At 37.2% G+C, this 10402-nt stretch overlaps 1 long non-coding RNA gene across 1 annotated transcript; it reads left to right on the top strand.

Annotated features, from left to right (window-relative positions):
• The first annotated feature begins 1201 nt into the window (after positions 1-1201).
• Positions 1202-8408, top strand: LOC115413305 (uncharacterized). Its single transcript, XR_003934448.1, has 3 exons — positions 1202-1213; positions 7892-7895; positions 8293-8408. It is a non-coding gene; the product is annotated as an uncharacterized LOC115413305 (long non-coding RNA).
• The last annotated feature ends 1994 nt before the right edge of the window (positions 8409-10402 follow it).

The following is a 10402-nucleotide window of genomic DNA, read 5'->3' as shown; positions in this document are numbered from 1 at the left end:
AAGTTTTATTTATTTATTTATTTATTTATTTATTTATTTTTTTTTTTTTTATCAATTACTAGAAATTTCAGGTGACCCCATTTGAATTCCAGGCGACCCCATGTGAAGTCCCGACCCCAAGGTTGAAAAACACTGATTTAGACTTTCATGCATGTGGACGTACAAGTTGTGTCGATGCATGCATCACATTTATGCAGGAAACTTCAAATCCTGCTGCAGTAGAACTGCACCACTTAAACCAAAGTAAAAGTGAATGCCAGCTGAGAGCGAACTACAGAAGAGCTCATCCTGCGGTGTAGAGCTCCGAGCGCTCAGGTTGCTTGCTGCAGCTTAAAACATCACTGATGGCTGTTTCACCCTCTGACTCACTAAATTAACTCCAAATCCATTTACCAGCGTTGCAGCTTAAGCCCTCCAGTTTGGTCTTGGTCTTCAGCGGTTTCTCCTAATTGAGTTTCTAGTAATTACCACAAGGCTAATGCATTGTAAGTGCCTTCTAAATCAGGGGTAAAGATTTTGTTTCAGACTACAAGTGCACACAGTAATCGTATGCATCGGGATGTAAGAAAGGCTTTGGTAAGCATGTGAAAAAATTAAAACCAAGATGCATCGCAAACTCTAGTGACAGGCAGCTCACATCCCAAAGAGAGGATGATTGTCTGTCATATGCCCCCCCCCCCACCTCCCTCTTTCTGTACACTTCCCCATAATCCGTGACTTTGATTCTGAGTGCCAAGCAGAGGTAACCTGGCTGACACTCTGCACAGACCCTTTGATCTGTGTTGGCAAATTTGATGACAATGAGTGGGTTGACACTGGTTCGATAAATACATCTGAAGCTGAACAAATTAGCTAGTTAGCGTGCACTCTTCTGCTTCTTGGGTATCACTAAAAACCACACTCCAATTAATCTGAAGCACTGTTAAAATTGTAAAATTGCTTTTTTGCTCAATCGAGGAGAATCGAGATCCAGCTCAGGTTGAGGAGTGGTTCCAAACTGTCTGATTCATCGCAGTCATATGCCTCAGAGCTTATGACTGTCTTCTATCAATGGTCGTATGTTTCTCTGACAGTTATGAATTATAAACCAGTGATGTGAAACTCATGTCTACAATTATCTAAACTTGCAACAAGGAGTGCAAAGAGTACAAAGAGTCCAATGTGCCGTCCGAAGTGTGGTTGTAATCCACTAAGAAAGTTAACGTCAGTGCTTGTTTTAATGTGTATAAAATGACAGTTATTAAGTATGGATGTATGTAAACACTACCTGTATGACACACCATGGTGTAAAATTTGGCAGGGATTTTGTGGAATCAAATAGCAGAAATTAAATACATCATTGATAGTTATGTTTTCAATAGTGTCCTTTAAAAAGACAATCAAATCCAAAATGTTGAGTAAATATGACAAACAGGACAGAGTTTTTTTTAGATAAGTATATTGCTGCTAAGAAATGGGTAGTTTATTTAGATTTTTGTGTTATTGTTATGAAATGGACAGAGTTTATTTTTGTTTTTAACATGTGTATTACTGATATGAAATGGACAGAGTTTATTTTTGTTTTGAATATGTGTATTATTGTTATATAATGGACAGAGTTTATTTTTGTTTTTAATATGTGTATTATTGTTATGAAATGGACAGAGTTTATTTTTGTTTGTGATATGGGTATTATTACTACTACAAAAGGGACAGTTTATTTTGATATGAAATACTGTTGCAAAATGGACAGAGTCTATCCTTGATATGTATAGTATTTTTGTGTTTAGTCAGAATTTAGTCTGATATGTGTAGGATTTTTGAGTTACTTATGGGATCTGACATTAGAATTTAGGATAGGTAGAAGGATGGGGTAAAGGGGCGGGAGATTATAAATTAAACTACATCCCACTCCTTTTCGAAAGTTCTCCTTTCTTTTTATATAAATCTTTTTGTAGTTTGGTTTTAATGTTATATTCGAAATAAATTAACAAACAAACAATAGTGTATATTAGCCTGAGAAAAGGAATTGTGTTTTTGTTGCCTTACAATGACCCTCATAATCCCACAGAGGGAGCATTTTGTTTCCATGCAATGACATGTTTCTGCAGTGGCTCAGAAGTGACTTCATCTTTTTTCTGTTTTATTTCTTTTTGTATCACTATAAATTGCATTACCATCAAGTGCTATTTAAGAGTAAATGACGGATATCATTACAAAGATTGATTCTACTGCAGCTTTTCACAGCCACCAAAGAGTTACCATTAGCTCACCCATAACCCCTTCCACACCTGTAACACTGCTCCTTTTGTCCAAATGTGGTCACTTACAGTTCGAGAAACCATGATGTCAAAACAGTGGTTTGAAAGACCAATGGGTTCCTTAATCCATTATTTATATCCAGTCTGTGTTTGGGACACAGGCTCAGTTTGTGCTGTTTTTCCAAATATTGCACTTTTACAAGTGGAACTTTTGCCCATTGCTGTTTACAAGACTTCAGTTGCCCAGCATTCCTTTGTGAACGGTGCTTAATTCTCCTATTCATGATGTCCATACTTTTTTTTTTTTTTAAACATAGGAGACAGATGTGAGCTGTCAGTCCCATACACTCTGTGGCCATTACCCTGTCCACAGTAACATTTTTAAACAGATATTTTCTTCCTCCATTTTTATAAAAACTCAGTCCACACGACAATGCAAAAAATGACCATAAACTGATGCAAATACCGGCCACACCATTTCTGTTTTTGTTTCTGTTTTTATATTTTTCTTTTTTTATTTATTCGATTTTATTGTTTCTTAATGCTTTGATTAATTTTATTCACTGTTTTTTTTTTTTTTTTTTTTTTTTTTTTAATAATCTTTTTATTAGGGCACATTTTCAGTGTACATATCCTCTCAGCACAGGTATAAGCATGTCCAATTTTCCAGTTTTCAAAAAAAATAAATGAATAAATAAAAACCAACTAACAACAAAGAAAAACTTAAACTAAAAAAAGAAAAAAGAAAAGTAGTACCCCCCACTCACATTGGTCCACATTCACTTAATTACAAGTGTTATAGCTATTCTATTCTGTTATGTTTTCTATAGATGTTTTATCAAAGTAGGAGGGGAAAGACTTCCATTTAATGTAAAATTTCTCGGTTGATCCTCTGAGAGAAAATGTGATCATTCCCTGTGCTTTTAGTCTTCTGTACAGCACTTTGGGCCACTATGGTTGTTTTCAAGTGCTTCATAAATAAAGTTGGATTAGACTGGATTGGCACCATGGTTTTCAGCAGACTTAAAACTGTGGAAACTATGGATAATACTGGGTGCAGCGGGCACAGACACTTTAATTTGTCATGAAGGAAAGCAGCAACAGAAAGTTACAATATAAACTAAAGTGACCTTAAGAGTCAGTTTGAGTGGTTGAAGTGTTTTCTGTCCCAAAGGTATCCATGCTGACCTAATTCTGCTGCAGGTCATACAGTGATAAATACACCTGGATTTGATGTTTCAGGTGCAGGTTCAATAACAGACATGCATGAAATGAAGTGCGATACTATAGTGTTCTAGTCTTTCCATTTTCCCTGTCCACATGGATACACACAAACTGGAGTTTAATTAACATTTTTGATTATCTGAGTTTTTGCAGATGAGGGGCCCAAACATAGAGAAAAATATCCATTTTGCAAGATACCCACGTTAATGTAGATGGAGCATTTTATTACATAGAGTCAACGCTCGGAGCCCAAGTACAACTACAGATTTTGGGTTATTCTGTGACAATGAAGCATATAAAAATTTAATTAATAAGGAAATCAATAATCGGACTGATAAGCAACAGTGAAAATGGCACTGGTATCAGTAAAGTCTTATCGCGGACGTACAAAATCCAAGATTTTGCCACTAGGAGTATGCATCTTGAATCCTCTAAATATGTGTACATTTGTAGATTTTTTCCATAATAAACTTTGCCTTTGCCCTAATTCTAACCACTTGCAAAACCTAAAATGAAGCATAAAAGTTGTTAAATACCCTGCACCTTGAGCAATTAAAAAACTCTACAGTCACAAAACAAGTTTTCAGACACCCTTGAAACTTTATACAAAGTCAAATATCATCACAAAATATTTGCTGAAAAATTCAAGACGACATCAAACAGACATAAAAACATGCAAATAATTGTTATGATTATTATTGTTACAAGAAAAAAATAGCAAAACTAAGTTCTTGCCAATTTCAACATGTCATGTCCTGGGTGTGTTTCATTTGACGTCGGTAGACCAGAGCACATGCAAAAGGGAGCATGTGGGTTTGAAGAATGGAATTATACTTGGCAGAGTTCAGTGAATCAAAGGGTACCTGAAGTGAATTTTTATGGTTAGCTATTTCAAAAGATCATGTTTAATACCAGTAGTTTCAGGTAACTTGCGTCATAGCCCTTTTTTGAGACATGATCAGTGACATGTTGCCTCCTTCACGGGCTGTTTCAGCGTCAGCAGTGACGTAGATGTATTGTATCGTCCAATTACCTGGGCTGTGATTGGCTGGTCACTGACCCTGTGCAGGAGACACCAATCATATCTGTGAGTGCTGAGTAGCGTCCCTAGGACGCTAAGCTTATGGCAAAGTGCAAAGCTTATGGCTGCACAAGTTTAGATGAAAAAGAATTTTAAAAAAAAGGTAACTGCTGCACAAACAAACATTAAACACATGCTTTCCACTCAGTCTTTCTCACTGACTGCTGCTTGTTTACTCACACTCATCACCTGGAAACCATGACTGATACGTCACTTACGGCTGGCAGTAGTTGCTTCCCATTGGTTCTGCCAACACCCATAATTGATGTATAAAAAGGTGCATTTATGGTAATTTTTAATATTTTTTTTTTACTGAATTTGCACCTGTCTTGTTCATAAATAATACACAAAGCACAATAAATATCTTAAGCATGACCAGTACAGGTACACTTTAAGAGTAATTGTTAATGCACTATATGACAAATGCATGGGATGTCCAATTTTTTTCCCACCACTGTATGTAAACATAACATGCACGCACTTGAAAACCCCCGACCTTCAGTCCACACCAAAGTTTTTGCATATACAGACTTCAATCCATCCTCAGTCTGGACCTCAATACATAATTCTACAAGTAACGTGATGGACCTGTTCATATGTGGAAGACGTGTCAATAAAGCTGTGAGACAGTGAAAGTGAACTCTCCTCACCTTATTGTTGTTGACTATCCGCCACCCCCCATGTTTGAGAACCACTGCTGCGTGCCAAAATTGTTGCACATACATGGACAGACAGATGGACAGATGACCAACTGATGACAATACCCTGCAGCCAGTGTGGCCAAGGGCAAAAATGTGTAATAAGCACTGAAACTATACATATCCTTGCAGAAATATACTGTACATATAGGAGGATTTTCAGTAGCACCTGGGCTGTTGGCGTTTCGTTATCTCCTAAGTTCTTTAACTTTGTTGTGCTGTATTTTAGAGTATCCAGTAAACACAGCGCTCCCTTAGCCTCATGAAGTTGCCAGAGACCTTCCCCCTCTCTCTGAAGACTCCTTTAATTAGGCTTTAATTGCCTTATTAGCTCTGGCTATCAATGGAAGAGAGACGGCAGAGACAGAGAAAGGTCAGGCAAGTGGAAGAGTTAGAGACAAGTAAAGATAAAAAAGCAAAGGTGGCCAAAAGGGGCCAAGAGAAGCACTGTAGGACATAAAGGAAAGCAGGCAAAGACATGCATGCAGAACGCCCAGCCTCACACATATATATGTGTCAGGGTTAGCGCAGGTAGAAGTGAGGCCTTCTCCTCTGGGAACGACTTGTCAGGTGAAATAAAACACAAGATAAGACGGAGCGCAGATACATGACTACTCTTTCAAGAACAGGCTCTGTGGTGTGTCCATGCAATTGACCCCTCGCCCTGACCTCGGTCCAACAGGGGAGATGGACGAGCTGGAGGAGAGAGCAGAGGAGGAGAGGAGGGACAACAAGAAATGATGAATGAGAGGGAAAGGAAGGAGACCAGCAAGCGGTTAAAAAGCAGGACAAAGAAGAGGGTAAAGATGAAAAAAAGGCCACAGTAAATATTTTTCAGAGGACACTCTGCATGCTCTCTGGACCCCAGAAGTATCCCAGTGCAGAGACTGGATCAGTCAAAGCAAGTACTGAAATCCAGTCAAATTAGGAAATTACTTAGATGATTAACGATACTAGTTGAATGTTTTGGTTTGTCTGGAAATAATTAATGATGTAAACATTAAAGAGTTTATTCAGATCTTCTACTAAAATGTACCAAAAGCACACTTTGAATGTTGTCCACAAGTAAATGCTAAGCATTCTAAAACGTACCTAAGCAAACATATAGTAAATTTAACTGGAAGCACATTTTCATTGTCACTGCACTTGTATATCTACTTTAAATGTCTGTGGTTTTATACATTTCTGTAGATTTTTTTTTTTTTTTTGCACATACAGCGCTTTTAGCTTATAGCTGTATATCCTTTTATTAGTTATTGCTGATTTGGGTTTTTTTTGTTTTTATCTTTGAGCTTTTTTATTAGCTTACTGGCCGACAGGCCATAAGATATTCTCATCATGTCACGTCCGGCATTGTCATCTGTCGTCCGTTACAAAACTTTCAATCATCTTCTCCAAAACTACAATTCCGATTGACTTCAAACTTGGTATACAGCTTCTTTATGATGATGTTAACAAAAGTTAGTGAAATATTTGGATCCGGATCTGATTCTGGATTTAGTGCGACTTTGAAAAATTTCCCCATTATAGGAGATAGGAAGTGGATTGATGCAATAACTCAGTGAATATAAATGATACCAAGTTGAAATTTTTACAGTCCAGCCCTGATGGGGAGATGACCTAAACATAATGGCCACATGCTGATCAGGATCTTCTTCTGGATCAGGAAACTTACGGAAAATTTAACATGGGCTCTTATGGGGAAAAAATTTCAATCGTCTTCTTCTCCAAAACTACAGTTCTGATTGACTTCAAACTTGGTATACAGCTTCTGTATGATGATGTCAACACAAGGTATTGAAATTATTTCCATCCGGATCTGATTCTGGATTTGGTGCCACTTTGAAAAATTTTCCCATTATAACAGATAGGAAGTGGATTGATCCAATAAATCAGTAAGTATCAATGATATCATGTTGGAATTTGAATTTTTTTACAGATCTGACTGGAATATGACCAAAACATGGGCTATTTCTGTAATATAATAAATACACATAACTGGGTGATAATAAATGGCATCTGGATACATTTCCCAAAGCTTTTAATTTGGCCGGTAAGCTACAGGGCCATTGGTCCAATTTATTTATTTTTTTTGTCTCAGTATGTTGTTCTCATGATAGTGCTTATGATGATTAAATACAACTGCTGCTGCTGCTACATCTCTTGTAATTTCCAGCAAATGATCAAAAAGTATCTATAAGTATTATTAGTAAAATACACTTAAAGTACAATTTTTCTGTGCAGCCAGAGGATCCCTGTCATTGATTTACTAAGAGTTTGTTTGTTTGTTTGTTTTTCCAATTCATGTTACGGCTGAGTTAATACATATATTGTATTTAACTACGTAGATATTTACAATTGAATTAATTTATAAATATATCCCTTTTTTTTTAATCGGATCAAATCATCATTAAGATTAACACTATAGACATAGTTACAACAAATCAAGACACAACAACTTTCATATATTAAAAATAAATAAACATAATATCTAGCTATATACACTGTTGCCTTTAAAATTGGAATAAAATATTTTTTCCTCTCTTCATGAAATAATTGTGACAATGTTATTTATGCTGCATTCCAGGCAGGTTTCTGAGCCCATAAATCACGACTTGGCTAAGACTCACAACTTTGTAGCGTTCCAGGTAAGTCATGCCGAAGTGCCTGAGGACAAGGAATTGTGGTAGCTAGATGTAAACAAACCAGCATGGTGGACCGTACATTCACTTACAATCATTTCTATTGCCAAAGGTGTTTGCACTTTGCTTATTTTAGGGAAACAAAGGAGGAAAAACAACACATGAGGCAAGACAAGGTATTATACCTTTAAGTTACGTTATTTGTATATTTGGATACATATTTGGTTTTAATTTGTTCTTGCACTCAATGGACTGAAAACTAGCTAACATTAGAGTAGCTGCTGATTATGCAGAATGTTTGCGGATAAATAACGTTAGAGCAATACCTTGTTTTAATAAACAATTTGCATAAACACCACATCCATAGGGGCCGCCATTGTTGTTTCATGGGCTGTGTGATGTCAGAGCTGGGAGTACATTGATCTAGTACAAGTTTACAGGTGGGAAGTCATGGGTTTGACTGCCATTTCAGTGCATTTTCACTGGTAGAAGGTTGGAAGAACATGGGTTAGGGGTTGCCTGGAGTGTAGCATTATTCTTGGTGTAACTGGGACTTGGTACGTAATCATTGCATCATTCATTACTGATGTGTATAAACAAAGATAAAAAGAAGAATGTGTCTGAAAACCTAATTATTCCGACTTTGTGGGCAACAGTGTACAATGAAAGGCCAAGAAAAATGAAATGAAACAAAATCATTAATAGAAATCCCACTGACCAACAGTGTTATTTTTCCAGTCCTTTGAAATAGACTTAAATTCCCCCAAAGTAACAAGTTCCGCTCCAGGTTCATCTGGAAGTCATTCCATAAAGGAGGATGTATCGAAAAGCTGTTTTGCCCAACTGTGTTCTGACTCTGTGAAACACCATTTATGGGATGTTCAGAGTATAAACCATACTGCTTCTGGGTTTTACATATGTATGTACAAAGATAGAATGGAAGCAGCCCAAGGAGAGACTTATGAATAAATGCCAACCGATGTGAGAGTGTGAGGACATACAGAGAAGGAAACTTAGCAACAGTAACCAGAGTACAGAGATCAACAGGATTTCAACAGCAAGTCATAAAACATAAACCACAATAATAAACAGTACCCAACTTCTTCTGTTGGATTCATAAAGAGCAGATTACCATAACAACAACAAAAGGGGGAGACATTTGCAGAAATTAATTTTGTTTAATTGGTTGGTTTAGTCTACACTAATGCATCTTTTTGTATGTTTGTAGCTTCACTTCCTTCTGAGAACACATATTTCATGAGTTTTCTGCAGTTTTAACAATGGATTTTCCAACTAATCCAAGATGTCTTAACCCATAAAGACCCAAATATCCACCAGCGACCAAAAGCATCTGCTGATGTAAACTATTAAATACCTGTTTATCCACTAGTCCTATCAATCCATATAAATAATTGGTGTAAAATACAGTTTGTCATCCTTTCATGGTCATCAGATATGACCCATTTGGATGTTCAGAGGCTCCGTAGTTACCGTGGAAACACCGTCATCTTCTACAACATTGATCCACCACTAAAACCCATGGAGTTGGATCAATGAAAACACTGGGTTTATGTTCAGTCAGTAGCCCATTCTACACAGCACTTCTGTTACAGGAATATTTCACCTTTATTCCAGAACGACGTCTTTATAAACAAAATGGTGGATCATTTGTTCCCACCTTTATCATGGCTCTGTAACATCTCTGGAGGTAGTAAAAGAGCTGTGATAAAGGTGGAATTATGATTCCGGAACGCTATGTAAAAGGAACAGTTCTCTTTCCGCAACCAAGGTGGGACATTTTGATGAAGTATTGCGTGTCCGACCCCTGTACCGGAGGGAATTCAAAAATGAGCATGGGCTGTGTACAGTAAACAAACATATCAACGTGACCAGAAAGATGTCGAACTGGGGAGATGCTGAGATCTGAGAGCTGTTGTCACTTCGAGCGGAGGACTCTATCCATGCTAACATTTGTGGAACAGTGAAAGACTCTGGAGGGGTTAGCAACACCGCTATGCTCTGGGTATTTCTGACATGCAAGTTATATGTCACACTATACGCTGTACAACATCACCGCCCCTTTGATTCTGGAACGCAGGTCCGCTGTGTAAAAGTCCAGCCTGTCTCACCCCTGTTACTCCGTTGGCTTGGCTGTGGAAATCAGTTAAAGGTGGAAAAAAGGTGGGATCACCATCTTACCTTTTTTCTATGATCTCTGTGTAAATGTGGCTAATGATAGATTTGCTGAAAATGTCACTTATTCTTCAGTTTTCTGTGTTGATATAATAACCTTTGAATTAACTCTGGGTTTTCATGAACATCTAAATTAAATATAGGAAAATACATGATTTACAGTGAAAAATGAAAAAAACAAAGGATAATATTATAATAAATGGCGATAAGTCACTTAAGAAAGGTTAACTAGAGGGAAAAAAATCATTTGGAAACTGCCACAGAATTACCACTGGGTCTTTATGGGTTAATTAGTTTGGGCGTCCAATATGATGACATTACCAT

This window comes from Sphaeramia orbicularis, chromosome 22 (assembly GCF_902148855.1).
Source record: "Sphaeramia orbicularis chromosome 22, fSphaOr1.1, whole genome shotgun sequence".
Lineage (NCBI taxonomy): Eukaryota > Metazoa > Chordata > Actinopteri > Kurtiformes > Apogonidae > Sphaeramia > Sphaeramia orbicularis.
Note: the sequence above shows the minus strand (reverse complement) of the source record. Positions and strands in the feature narration are given on the sequence as shown.